We start from the raw sequence: 15,680 nt of genomic DNA, 5'->3' as shown, positions 1-15,680 counted from the left end.
GTATTTTGTTAAATCAGACACAGTACAAATCATGGTTACTGATAATGTATCTAGTTTTATTAACAATTTTGGAAGTGATGTTGACCAAAACAATTCGCTTTTGAGTGGAATGATAGAACATACCGGCATTGCTAAGGATGAATCTAAACAATTGTACTAAAAGATTTTCCATACTAAAAAAATAGTTTGTTAAAAAAAATAATAATTTTTATCATATAAACCGCAATCAAGATTTCTTCGTGTAGTTTTAACAATTTCCAGTTGTGTGTTGGTGTCATTATACAAAACGTTTCCTTGATTCTAAGGTCAGACTAAAGGTTCTAAGGTCTTGACAAAATTTTACATAACTGCTATTTTTCTATATTATTCAACATCATGATGAAATAATATCACTTAATCTCCTTCAGCAGAACAAATTTTCGGTCTCTTTGGCTGTGTAAATGCTGTAGAATTACTTTTCTTTTTGTACCATAAAAACCAGTTAGATTTCTATTTTGTGTGATGTGTCAGAATATTTGGTTAGTAATCATAAAAGCATTGCCTATTAACTGGTTAAATTTAATCGATTTATTCTTCAGTGGTTGCTCAATTTCATATTAGTTACATCGTTTTTTGTATAAGTATTTTCAGCTGAAGATCTTTATTTGATATTTTAGTTATGTACTGCTAATCCATTGTAAATATTTTTTTTTTAAATTATATAATGATTGTGTGTAATTCTTTAAAATATCCTTTTGGTCTTAGGGATTTTAGTGACTTTATGTTATGATGTGTATAAAGTAAATCAGCCTTCCAGTAAGTATGAAGAATGGGTGAAAAGATCAGTGCATATTTAATTATTTTATTAATGCTTGAAGAATGGAGATTGCAATCATAATCATCATACAGACATTCACCATAAAGCGTTTCTTTTAATTATGCCAAAGTTTTATGGCAAAATTTTTATATGGTTTTCTTTTTTCTTTACTTTCCATCACTTTCAGATGATCTGATTTTCACATTTTGATACCTTCTTTCACATTCTCCTTCAACCTGATAACAATTGCTTTATATCTTTCTTTATCTGTGTTCATAATATTCTTAATTTTTCCCATTCTTCTACTTCAAATAATTATAGCGTTACTTTTACTCTTTTTCATTAAGTGAATGTTTTACTTCCATAAATCAGGACAATCAAACATTAATTCATGAGATGTGTCTTCAAAAATAATTTAATTTTATCGGATACTAATTTTCTGTTAATGCTTATTTGCCATTGATTTCTTGTCTCTTTTTCTTGTAACTGCTGTATTCTTAGGGATCAGTTTTATCCTGCTTTACAAATGTTTCTCTTTATTCTTATGTGCTATCTGTGTTCAAAGCTAATATCATCAGAAAACTTAATTCTGTGTATTTTTCTATTTCTACTGCCATCTCTTTAGTGATACTCAGCCAATGAGTAAGTCCGCAGCATAGAACTTAAATATTGCTAGCAATGTATCTTTGTCTTTGCTAATTGTTTTAATGAAATCATATCATAATGTTTTTTGTTCCTTCATCGTTTTTACTCTTTCCTTTCAACCAATTCTGAATGTCTTAATATCAGGGCCTGCTGGCCCCTTGTCTTCTTTCTACAAGATTCTGTCACTAACTTATCTTCAATTAATTTTGAATGGCTCTTAATTTCATACTCTTTTACTAAAAATTAATCAGGGTTAAAATTGCTTCTCTTTCTCATGCCTTTTTTCTAAAATTATATTGATCTTTGTGTAGTTCAATCTCTCAGTTCTCTTTTTGAATAATTACCATTACTTAGATATTTATGAGAAACCAAATCTTTATCTAATTTCTGAAATTTATCTTCTTCGGTAGTAAAAATACTTTCACGGAAATTTGAGGGTACTTCTAGATTTATGAAAGTATTTTATTACATAAATTTTATTTTTTCAGCCATTTTTTTAAGTGTAATCTTTTATTCAATTGGTTAACTTGCTAGTACCATCAGCTCTCTTTAATACAGTAGCTGTTTCCCTAACTGTAACATCGTGTAATAGAATGCATGTGTTAAGAAATATATAATTTATTGTATGAAGAAGTAAGTAGCAGGTGCTGTATTGTTAGCAAATAATTTCCCTTTCTATTTAATTTTTGTTTAGTGAAAGCTTAGTTGGTTTAGTCTAAACGCAAGCATGGAAGTTAAGATTTTGCATTCTGTGCCAAGATTCTTTTATGATACTCTTGAATCAGATAACCCTGGACTGCTGTACAATTTATGATGTTATTTTTTTTGAGTGTTTTATTAAAACAGATTTAATAAATGAATTTTTCATTCTGAGTAACACTTGCAACCACATAAAATTCAGCTGTTCAAAATACTGACTATGACAAAATTCTTCATACAAAAATCTGTGTTATATTAATTCTAATGCTAAGTAAGATTAGCTCTATGAAACAATATTTTCACAAGTAGTAAGGTTCATTTTTATTTAGTGATTAAATAAATAAACTAAATTATCATTATCAAGCCCTAGAAAGTCCAGAACTCCAGTACATCTCTCTAATTTTCATGATAAAAAAGAAAGACACACAGAATAATGTGTATATATATTTTTTTGTTAATGAGCAATTGGTTTACATGTAGTAAAGATTCATGTAGGGAATGTATATGCGGGGTTTGTTTGGTATCTTACAACTTTTACAGTAATTGTTCTTACCTTTTTGAAAATAAAGTTGGAAAAGCTGACAATTACTTGAAATGACACAAAAACCTGTCAGAAACATTTTTATTTCTTTCTCAATTTCGGCACCCTTCCTGACCTGCAGTTTCAATAGGATGAAACCACAGATTATATGTCTGGAACCAGTTTGATGTACTTTATTCTAAGATAATCTATTTGCTGTTCATATTTATTTAACTGGAATAAATGATGAGTTTAAATATATCACATTTAAATAAGGATAATTGTAAAAACAACAAAGTAAAAGGAAAATTAAGTTTGTGTTGAACAGAAATTAGGTTGAACTCCAAGAAAAAATATCAGATAACCATAAATTTATTAATTAAATGCATCATAATTAATATTTCTGTATTAACAGCAAAAAAGTCTTAATATTTATTATTTGACTGATAAAACTAGAAGTGACAGGACTGTTATTTAAACGATCTGATAATTTGGAAAATTCTGGCTTGTCTAATTTCAGCGTCCTTGGAAGAAAATACCATGTCACAGGAGGTGAATTCATTTATAATTTGATGGATGTTTTTCGTATTTTTAGCAGAAAAAGATTTAGCCCATAAACAGGCCGATGCAGTGACATTTTCTATGATTTCCAGTGCACACAGTTTGCATAAAAGTTATTAAGCAACCAATGTTATCTCTGCTTTACTGGGAGTTGTGATTGCATATTATTCACACCACAAATTTGGCAGATTTTTTGTTACTAGGTGTAAAAAAGAAAAAAAACAAACAAATTTTTTTCATTTTATTAGTACACTTGTGGATATGATGGTAAATGTAGAGATGTACTTGCATTATGTGAAGACAACAGTTTGAAACTACAATTTATGTGCATATAAAAGGGTTTGCTTTATAAAAAGCATTTTGGCCCTAGATTGAGCATTTTGTACAGTTACTGTTTCGGTAAGATCCTGGATAGGTCTATAGCAGAGTCGCTCTACTACCACCAAACTACATAAATATTGAGTACACAGTACCTGCAAAATCCACCCATATTCCTACTGCAGATTCAGTGAGAAAATCTCATTGAATACTACTCGAGAAGAAAGGATCAAGGATAAGGTTAGTGAGAAAGGCATGGTTTAAATGCAGAGAGGAAGTAAAACAAAGACCCCATGCAATGGACTGCTTCCTTCCTTTCAGACAGTAAGCTTTTCTTGTATGTAATCCCTTTGGAGACAGAATATCCATTAGCCAGGATGGGGAGCAGCAGATTACTGATAAGTTATTTTGTGCGGAATTGGCTCAAACACGAGCTATAACAAATTACTTTCCACCATTCTCTAAAAGAGCTTCCTGAGAATAGCCACAAGCTTCTTTACCTATTAATTATCTATATTTAAAATTTTTGGCTTTTGAAGCGTCCAATTGAATTTTTCATCCAAACCCCAATGGGAGGTGGTCTAATGACAGAATAATTATGCAAAATCTAATAAAATATCTCAGTGGTCCAGGTTTAAATGTGTCTATTGAAGAAACTTGCACAAAAATAAATGTCATATAAAAAAATAAACAGTAGCCCTCATTGGAAATTTCTGCCATCATAATTTAATGCCCATCTAATGTTTTTTGTTATAATGTTTAAATGTTAGAAGTCTTCATAATTCATACTATTCAATAAAATCATTAAAGAGAACTGAAAAACAATTTTTACTATCAGAAAAAAGTCTATTAACCCTTTCATTATGTTATTTTACTATAGTCACATCCTCTTCATATTCTTAGTGAGGAGGACAAAACTGACTTTATATTCCTCAGTCACAGTCAATCCCTGTGTAGGTGTGTAGGTCAAGCATCCTCTTCCGTTACCTTCCTCCTTTCCTTACCCTTTGTTCACACTCTTTTTTCCTGGTTTGATACCAACCATAAGAGTTAACTGTTGCCCAGGCCCATCTGTGATACCATGTTCACATGTAGCAGCCAGTATAGTACTTTATGGGGGCTCAGAATTAGTAAATCTTCCTGAGTACCATTAGGGAAGATTTTTTTGAAGGTTGCAAATAAAAAAAGGTTCAACTAGTGGCTAAGGTGCCTGTTAAGTGAAGTTTTCCTTCTACTCCTAAAAATCTACCCTTTGCTGCATAATTTGGCCTTAACAGATATGGTCTTACTTTAAAATGCTATTTAATATCGCTCAATTTTTTATTGCACTTAAATAGTTGTAATTGAGAACAACTGTTTTTAATTGAAAAATTAAAAATCAAAACAATTGAAAATAGTTGTTTCTATTGATCTGTTATGTTATGAAAGTAAGTTACACATAGCAGTTGTCCTGTATGCATGTTATGTGGCTGAAACATTTTGGGTACTCTTAAAACTAAACATTATTATTTAGTGTAAAACTGTTTATCAATTATCTTAATTATGGAATGCTTGATAATATTTTATTTTATGTACAGTGGAATTTGTTTTTTTTTTTTTTGTAATAACCAGCATAACACTTTATTTTATGAAATTAACTACTCGGCATGATCTCTTTTATGCTGTGCTTCATACTTTTAATTCTTTGCTTTGTTATTGGTTATTTATGGTGATGATTCTTTGGTTTGCTACTCATTGAATAGTAGTTCATTTTTTCAATTTTACTTTTATTTTATCAATTTGGCAGTGATGGAAGCAATATGATTTAAAAGGATTGGTATCTGGAAGTTTTGGTGGATCAAAGGAACATTTTTACATTTTGTGTGTGTGTGTGTGTGTGTGCGCGCGCATGCACACACTCTCACATCTTGTATAAAATCAAATCTGTTTCTTGAATATTTCATTTTTTCGTTCTTATGCAAAATAAGATTTATGAACCAAAATTCTGTGTGTATTCTTATATATCTTAATTAAAATATTTAGGAAAAAAGTAGACAATTATGTGGTGAAAGGCTGAAACCAGGGTTTCTCAACCTATGGGGCATGCCTCCATAGGGGGGCGTGAGCATATTGAAAAGAAAAGAAAAATAATTAAAATAATAAAAAAAAAAATATGTGTATTAATTTCCTGAATGGAAAGCAAAACAAAATACATTTTGACATAATAAATAATAAAATATAAATTTACACTGATATAATACACTTGTAAGTAGGATTGTATCAGTACTGCACAATGTATTTAATAATTAACTTATCAATACTAAGTTAAAAACAAGTTTAATAGTTATTAGTGACTTCCTTGGGCCTTTCTTGCAGAGAAAAGATTTTTGAAGGAAGGTTTAAAGTTAGAAATAGACACTGAGTTCTTTTTCTATATTTAGCTTAGTGATCTGTATTTTGTCTTCAAAGCAGCCTCCGCAGAAAATTTGGTTTCGCAAAGGTAGGATGTTGAAAATGATAATAGTATACGAAATGCTCTTGTTTTCAGTGCAGAAAACTCATCATCCATCCTTGCCCAAAATTCAAAGAGCGATTTATTACTAAATTATCTTTTGATTTCGCCACTTGCGGTGAAGTCTATGAAGATTTCTTCTTCGGCAGTTGAGAGTCCTTATGGAGTATTTTGAAACGGATCCCTAACCCACTTGTAACTCGTTACCAAGTTGTCATCAGCAAGAAAATAGTTTTTAAAATTCTTTCCCAACATGGCTAAATGATTTTCAGTGGTTACTAAAACAACTTTCACATGTTTTTCAGCCTTGTAAGTTTTAACACATTCATCCACATTTGCAAACATTTCTAGATTTTTTTGTTTTAAATTTCTGTTCCAAAATTCCAATTTTCTACAAAAAGCATTAACTTTATCACTTGTATCCAACATATGTGTATTTGCTCCTTGGAGTTGAAGATTCAAGGATGAATTTCTCAAATATGTTGACCAAGTAGCTCAATTCAATCACAAATAAACTGAAACTTCTCAGCTTCCGTTGGTTTCTTCTTTTAGAAAAATGGTGATTTCATCTCTTAATTCATAAACACGTTGCAAAAATTTCCCACGTGATAACTATCTTTCCTTGCAATGAAGTAGTAACATTGAATGTACTGTACTCATGTCTTTACCAAGTGCAGAAAAGATTCTTGATTTTAAGTGTCTCATTTTTGTATAATTTACTATGGTTACAACCATTGTTAGCACAATATTCAGACTAGGACTCATTTCTTTGGAAGCCAGAGCTTCTCTGTGGATCATGCAGTCTGTCCAGACACACTGTGGAGATTTTTGTTTCACAAGTGCTTGTATACTTTGGGATCTTCCAGACATTGAACAAAGTATCATTGGTGCATATTCCGACACAATTTTTTCACTCTATGTTTGACCTGTTTATAAAATCATTTAAAATAGCAAGTAATGTGAGTGCTGTTGCTTTGAGTTCTATTGATTTGCAGAAAAGTAGTTCTGCTGACATACAATCACAAAATCGAACATAAGCAATGAAATGGGCATCTTTATTGCTATCTGCTGCCTCATCAAGCTGAATTGAAAATAATTTGTCACGCAGCTTCCTGAAAAGCTGATGCTGTGCTGTACATCTTCAGCTATATCACTAATTCGACGGGCAACAGTATTATTTGATAGATGTTTGGACTGCAGTTGTTTGGCAAAATTATCTCCAAACATAGTTTCTACAATCTTAATTGCAGCCAGCAAAATAACCTCTTCACCATTGGTGTGAGACTTTTTACATCTGGCTATTTTATATAAACTTTGTAAGAGGCAAGTAAAGCTTTTTCATTTCCAAAGTTTTTTTTTTTAAAGTGATGTTTGCTTTTCATAGGATTTTAATTTTAATTCAAAGAATTCTTGGGGTTTGTTAATGTACTCATTATGAAGCATTTCCAAATGTCGTTAAGGTTTATTAGGTTTTATGCTGTCTGTTGCCAAAATCTTTGAGCAAATGTCACACAGGGGCCTTTCTTAATTTACTGCAGTACTAGTAAACCCAAAATTTAAGTATTCTTGAGTTTTCTTGATTTTATTTTTGGAACCATGTTTGTCTGTGCACTTATTGATGCTTCATTATCATCTAATGCTCATTTACTCTCACTTAAAAATTTATCCATGATTCTGTATAAATCTACTTCTGTGAATATTTAATGCAGTGAATTGCAAATCACAACATATACATTCATGGTAGATTTGATAGCAATAGAAGGATCAACTTGACTGAGACGCCTGGAATTGAATGTGGTGCAGCATTTATACACATTTGACCTTCCAGTATGTTCGAGACAAATCGGAACTTCTCGTGAAGCTGCAAGTATGCCTGATGTGGACATGCAATAGAGAGGCATTGATTCTGGTTTTGTCAGTGCCGCGGATTGGTGTTGCCAAATATCAATAAATTACTTATTCCTGTTAATTTTTAAGGTTTGTAATTAAGGTCGTAGTGTAGCTTTAGGGTCAAAATACTCAAAATACATTATTATTATAGATTGTTATTCTATGAGAGGGGGTGTGATGAAAATTATGATTGGAAATTGGGTTGCAAATACTGAAAGGTTGAGAAATGCTAGATTAAACCATTTTTTTTTGTAGGTTTGATTTTTATAGTTGACTGTGTACTTTGCGTATGTTTTTACTGATGTAAAGTTATTTTTTTAGGCAATTTATTATTACAATTTTTATGGGGCTTGAATGGTCAAATTACATATATATATGCTTAAAAAAATTACAAAACCAATTGTTGCAACCAGCAGGCCATTAAATTGAAAGTTTTTGGCAGTTAGCCTGTTAGAAATAATGTTAATATTTTTTAAAGTTATTTAGCTTAATCAAAGATATATGTAAGGCTAATAATATTATGTTCTGTGATAGATTTAATTGTTAGATAATTGTATGTAGATGGTATTTGTTGTAGTCCATACGGTTAAATTTTGTGTTAATTGTCTGCTGTCATTTAAACAATTCAAATATTTTTCATCAAGAATTCTTGAAATTTATTTGTATTATTTGTAAGATTATTAGATAGTGTGTTCATCCATCTGTGCTTTTTATCTCCCTTGTTCTTAATACAAAATTGATAAATGTGATGCATTGTAACTTATATGTTAGATATGCAGGTATTAATTTTGTCCAGGCCATCATTGCTGTTTCTGAAAATAGAATAATTTACGAGGAACCTTGTGAACCTTTTTGAGATTACTAATAATATAATTTTCACTTACCTGAAATCACTTCCCAATTTTTTAATGTGGTTGACTACTTTATTTTTTGTAATGATAAACTCTATTTTTTATAGAATTTTAAGATAGAATAACTATTTTAAGACTTTATTTCTGGGTCTTTCTTCCTGAATCAAACTATTTAGGAAATACAGCTGATCAGACATTTTATGAATTTCATTATTAAGTGGATTTGAAGGATAGTAATTTTATATTTATTGCATTCTTTTAGATTATGTTTTTGTAAAAGGTTATAATTATTTCAATACAAAATTTATTCTACTAACTCTAAATTCATGATCTGTAAACATAACTATTGTTATTAAACAAAATGGTTCTACTCAAGTTCATAATCAGCTATTATTTTATTTAGTACTTGATATTTAGCCAATTTTGCCGATGTCTGTGGCAAAGTGGTAGTGTCTCAGCTTATCATCTGGAGATCCTGGGTTTGAATCCTGGTCAGGATTGGCATGCTACAAATTTCCATTTTCATAAAAAAAAAAAAAAATTATACAGGTGAAACGGGAAATTAAAAATATTAAATAACGTTAATGAACATTTTTTTTTAGAAAATGAATTTTATTTCATGTAATTGTACAAATGTTGCCATTTTAGGATACATATATTTTAGTTTATTTTTTAAAGATGACATCTTGGAGGTGACTTCCTCTTCTACGTAAACACTCACGAAGTCTCTTCGTTAAATTGTTCATGGTTTGATGTAACATCTCAACTGGAATTTTCGCAATTGCTTCTTGGATCTTTGCCTTCAGTTCTTCAGTTGTAGCAGGTCTACTGTGGAACACTTTGCTTTTAAGGTGACCCCACAAAAAGTAATCGCAAGCTGAGAGATCAGGCGATCTAATGTCACCATTTCGTGAAATGACACGTCCAAACAATCGGCGTACAGCTGCCATCAATATTCGTGCAGTATGTGACGTTGCTCCGTCTTGTTGAAACCAGGCTGTGTTAAGAATTGGTGGAAATCTCTTTTGTTGTTCCACAACAAAGGTTTCAAGCATGGCTACGTAACGAGTCAACGTCACTGTAATTACAAGACCGTTGTCATCCTCAAAAAAATAAGGGCCTATAACACCACCGTAAGATAACATAGCACACCACACGGTCACTTTCCGGCTGTGCAACGGACGCTGGTGTAGCTGCGTAGGATTTTCTTGTGCCCAGTATCTGAAATTTTGCTTGTTAACAAATCCACTGAGGTGGAAATGCGCTTTGTCTGACATTCACAGTTCGTGAACAAACTCTTTGTTATCATTTATCTTCTGAAGCATTACATTACAGAATTGTGCTCGCACAACTGCATCGTTCGGTTTCAGTTCCTGGACGATCTGCAACTTGTATGGATGGAATTGCAAGTCCTTCACTAACATTCTTCGAACACTTGAACTATGCAATTGTAAAGATGCTGAGAGACGATGGATTGTCCGACGTGGACTTTGTGTGACAGCATCTTGTAAAGCTTGAACATTCTGTGGTGTACGGACGGTTCGCTCACGGCCTGTAGGTTTCTTTTCCATTGCTGAACCGGTTTCCTCAAAATTAAATATCCATTTTTTAATTGCATGGGCTGATGGAACACGGTTGTGCCGTCCCAGATTAAAATGACGGCGAAATTCTCTACGCGCTCCCTCCACACTGTCATTGTTTTTGTAAAACGCTTTGATAGCAAATGCATGTTGCGACCACTCCAAGGATCCATGACAACTAAATGGCAGGTTAGGTTAGAGAGGCTGGTGCCACTTATCAAGTGGTACCAATCGCCCATGGCTACCACACAACTTTCAAAATTTCCCATTTCTTTGAATCACTCTGTATATGTATATAAACTATTATGTGAGTAAGATGTTATAGTAGGTTTTAGAAGGCATGTTTATAAGTTTGTTGCTCTAAATCAGAGTAAAGTTCAATTTGTCATGAATTTTTTCTAAATGTTATTAACTACTCAGGTCTTTAACGTTCATAGTATTCTTCCAAGACTTTCATTAATATATGAAAACATTTTATTTCTTGCACATTGTTTTTTTTTTAATGGTTAAAGAGGTTTAGTAAAGGTTAGGAAAACGTTAAGGTCTAGGGACCTAAAAGGTGAGCTATTTCTCAATATTATGAACACTTTTAACTTATCTCATAAATCATCCAAAATTTCATCTAATTATGAATAATTCTATGATCTCCTTTCATTCTGTTATTATTCAAAAACAGTAGATAGTAAGCATACCCAGTAAACCAAAACAAAATGAGAAAAAGGGAGTTACCATTTTTTTTACAGTTACAGCCACATCAAAAAAAAATAAACATGGATGATAACACAGTATGGCTACTTAAAAACCATCTGGTGTAAACTTAATTCATTTTTATGGTGGGTATATGAATATAATGTCAGCATATATATTTTGTCCGTGGCTCAGAGAGCATTTTATTCTGTTTAGAAGTAAGTTATGTACACAGTATGCTGTAATGCAAAATATATTCTGTAGCTGTGCTGTAGAAGATCAATTTTTTTTCTAATATCACGCATTTATTGAAATTGATGTTTTTTAAAGTACATTTTTTAATTATTAAATAATTGTTTTTTATTATTAAATGGAATACTGAAAAAGGTTTTAAAAAACGTAGAATCTTATTGTGTAAATAAACACTCATACAGAAAAACATTATGGACAAAATTTTCTTCATTATTTTTTTTTAAACTTGCGTGAAATATGTATTTCTGAACATGGTGAATAGCACGTAGACTATTAAAAAAGACTGCAGAATTTATTTTACACTTATTGTTTTGCCAGTTATCTATAGACTTAATTGGTAAACCAATTTATAGAAAAAAATATCACATATAATATGATGAAATAATGGTAATAAAATTGTTAAAAATAAAATTATAAATGTAATGCAAATGTGGTGTAAGTGAAATAGACTTAACTGTAGGTGATCAACGTAGATATGATTTATTTTCTTGTAGGCTGATTAAGCAGATTAAGTTCTAACTTATTTTTAAATAACCACTTTAACCAATTATGAACACTCATCTCTCAAGATTTATATAAGTATACCAGTTATATTAGTTCTTTGTTACATAATTAATGATACATCCATAAAATTGCATTCAGCAAGGAAGAAGATTAAATTATGTTGAAGTGAATCTTGCTTTACTTTCATTGTTATTTATTGTATCTAGTACATACATGTTTACAAGTTTGACTTTGTTTAGCGATTCAATTAGTACTGAACATTCATATTTATTTTCTGCTCTATGTACATGTTTTAAGTAAAAAAAAGTCTTAAACAACTTTTTCTTTACTTTGACAATTATACACTACATTATGTTAAATAAATCAATTGAGAATTGTTTAAAAATATATACGTGGTAAAAAAATCTGAGGATAAAGAGGAGGCTAGAATTAGTGTTCAGCAGAGATAAATGTAATTTAAAATAATTTTAATATGTCTCAAAAGAAATTATTATGTATTATAAATTAATTAACCGTATTTTATTAATGTAAATGTTATAAATTTTGCTTAAAAACCTTTTACAGACGATTACTTAAAATGTAAAAATATAGATTGCGATTTCAGTTATTAAACAGTACTTGCATTATTTATTTGTGCACGTGTGTGTGTACACACAGAGGGGGAACTGGGCCTGATTATGTCCTTGGGCCCCACCCAGCAGCTGGGACTTGGTCTTTTGATTCCCTAGCCTACAGACCCCAGGAGTCCTCGGCTGATCATCGGAGCCAACACACCTCAGCATGCCAGTCGTTCCAGCTGGGGCTGCCCGCCCTGCCCTAAACTAAAATTTCCTTTGTCATCTTTTTCCCTCAAAATATTTCTCACTAAATCGTTGATGGCTCTTCGGTTTACTGCTGAAGCCAGCATATAATCTAATAATTCTTCTGGTGTTACGTCAGTGACTTCTACCCTAACCTGAGAGTTTTGCCATTTCTGGCAGTGGAACACTGTGTGCTCCACTGAATCTTGCTCATGACAGTACATACACATTGGCAATTCCCTTCTGCCTATTCTATACAGGTACCCCTTGAAATTGCCATGTCCAGACATGACCTGTGTCAGACGGTAATTTAATTCACTGTGTTCCCTAGCAAGCCATTTCCCCAGGTCAGGGATAAGTCTTCTGGTCCAGCTTGCTTTAACAGTAGCTCTCCAGCTCTCACTCCATCGTCAAATAATAGACAATCCACTTTCACCTTACTCACTCCCGCAAACCGCTTCGTTCTCCAAAATAAGCAAGTCCACTGGCAGAACCTAAAAAGAACACATGTTGCATCATATGAAAGTGTCCTATATAACCTGTAACAACTCCTAGTAATGGTCTCCAGTGGACCCTTCAAGGCCTGTTGAGATTTCGCTGGATGTTATTGTCCTGGCCTAGGCCGGTGCCGCATACAGAAGAACTGACGCTACGACCGACATGATTACTCTTCGTTTGGCCGAACCAGAAGCAGCCCACAAAGACATGAGTCTATTTAAGGTGTTCACTGACCTTTTTGCCTTATTACAGACTTCTGTGACGTGTTCACTGAATCTGCATGCTCTATCTATTATTGCCAAGGTATTTGACCTTATCCTGCCGATGCAACAGCCGGTCGCCAATTTTCAGTTCTATATCTCTGTAGTGGATCCCCATGGTATGGAACCAAATGCATTCTTTAGATCTAACAAAATCATCATCGTCATATTCCTCATTTTCCATGTGCCCTCTCTTTCTCTTGCAGCCCAGTTTATCACTCTTTGAGTTCGCCTGGGTGGTCAACTTCCCCTTACAGAAGCCATATTGGTTTGGGTGAATACCTGCCCCAGCTTTTAGTTCATCAATTATTCTTACTGCCAGGATCTTTTTCACCATTTTAGCTATGGTATTTAACAGGCAAATAGGACAATACATAATACTTTGGTGGCCAACCAGCTGGTCCACCCCTTGGGGAGGAAGACCACTCATGCCTCCTTCCAGCAAATCGGGAAGAAGCCACTCTCCAGACCCCCCTATTAACTACATCCGTGATCTCCCATGGGATCCATCTCATAAGGCTTTTAAGAATCAGTGCAGGAATTCCATCAGGTCCAGGACTTTGTTTGTCACCCAGTCTACCAATTGCCCAGGTCACCTCATCGATTGTGAATCTGCATGTATGAAGTCCTGTGGTCTGTCTATGTCTTGTTCCCAACAGGGAAAACATTTCTTGACCTCTTATTGCACTTTCCTCCGTAAGTACAGGTAGGCGTCTTCCTAGCTTCTTCGTTACTATATGATAAGCCTGCCCTCAGGGATCATGATCCAGGTCTGCACATAAGTCTAACCACTTCCCTGTGTTTCTTTGTCGTGATTTCATAATTGAGTATCTTTCTGCTTTCTTTGTAATGGTGTATTGCAATGAGGCACTCTTCCCCCACCTGATCTTCTTAGGTGCTGCATCGTTTTTCTGTGACACTGCATATCCTGGTGTAACTGGGTAATCCACGGGGTCCACCAGTGGGGTGACCTGTTGCTCCCTGTCCAACTGGGATCTACCGTATTTCTTGTCTTATAGTGGCCTGTAGGGCCTCAGAAGTCAACTGAATTCCATCATTGACAGCTCTGGCCACATTTGTGGATACTGTTTCAACTTGTCTGTAAGTCAACCTTGTAAGCAGTTCCTGATCTTTTCTTCTGAACGAGATCCGTCTCACGGATGTGTATATGTCAGAACTGTAATCTATGCCCCTGTATTGTAGACAAATATACATACCTCTAGGTAAGTAGCCTTAGTACATATTTTTAACATTTATATACATTTTTACTTACAAATTATTTATCCAGTGAATCTGTGTATGCACTACACACAGGGATAGCTGTGAATCTTCACATCCTTGACATGTGGCAAAGCATCTTTGAAGTTATGGTTTGAAAGATTTCCTCTACATTGTTGTGCAATTGTTTATTTGCTGCGATGTTAAGATAGACATGATTATTCCATACAATGAGTTGTCAAGTGCGGTAAGGTTGGGGCTTTGTCAAAACCAGCCATTGCAATGGGGCTGGTGATGCTTGTAGACCTCTGTCGATCCAGCATCCTAGTTCATTTTAGGAAATCATGTGCTCAAAGAAAATTATAAACTGGACTCTGTTTTGCTGTATCCAAACACATTCCATGAATGCTGGAAGCAAATGTACATTTTTCCGGTACCAAGTATTGTCACTTTCAAGGTGGCTCCTTGTTAAAGCAGTTCATAAAATGCATTCATTATTGTGGCATTGTTTGCCCTATCATAATTGTTCATGCACCCGAACACATTGTACTGTGTTGTCACACAACACAGTTTGTTTGAGGAAACGCTAACTGTGCCCACTCACACTAACCACAGCTTTGCATTTGAAACAAGAGAGCAAGTGAGTGTCCTGTGTGACTGTGAGAATAGTGATACCATCCACAGTGAAAAACTTATTTCTTAGTTACCAAATACGGTGCAGTCTTAAAAATATTTACATGCTAATTGTACGGAGGGATATGGAAACTTCTCAGGCTTATTATATTTTTTCCTTTTCTGATTTAATTGAACTGTTGTACAAGTATTTTAAACATTCAGTATTAGCTGTGATCAGATAACTTGAAAATATTAACTAACAACAAATCTGTAAGTTTTAAATTAAGTAATAACAAAAAGTCATTGTAGTAAAGTGTTTTGTTATTGTATAAATTTTCATAAGTAAAGTTTATGTAGTTATTTATATAAACAGCAGTGTCCTACTTGATGTTTCTTTTTGGTTTCAAAAGTATTAGTGTCCAATAAATATTGTATATTTGTGGCTCATCAAAACATAATTATGATGTCCATTATATCATACCAAATGAATTTTCA

At 33.1% G+C, this 15,680-nt stretch overlaps 1 protein-coding gene across 4 annotated transcripts in view; it reads left to right on the top strand.

The window, feature by feature from the left end:
* The window catches only part of PIP5K59B (Phosphatidylinositol 4-phosphate 5-kinase 59B), a 220,564-nt gene that overhangs the window by 128,087 nt on the left and 76,797 nt on the right, over positions 1-15,680 (top strand). The window lies entirely within an intron of this gene.

Source organism: Lycorma delicatula, chromosome 4, assembly GCF_047948215.1.
Source record: "Lycorma delicatula isolate Av1 chromosome 4, ASM4794821v1, whole genome shotgun sequence".
Lineage (NCBI taxonomy): Eukaryota > Metazoa > Arthropoda > Insecta > Hemiptera > Fulgoridae > Lycorma > Lycorma delicatula.
The sequence above is the reverse complement of the archived record's forward strand: the minus strand, read 5'-3'. Positions and strand labels throughout refer to the sequence as shown.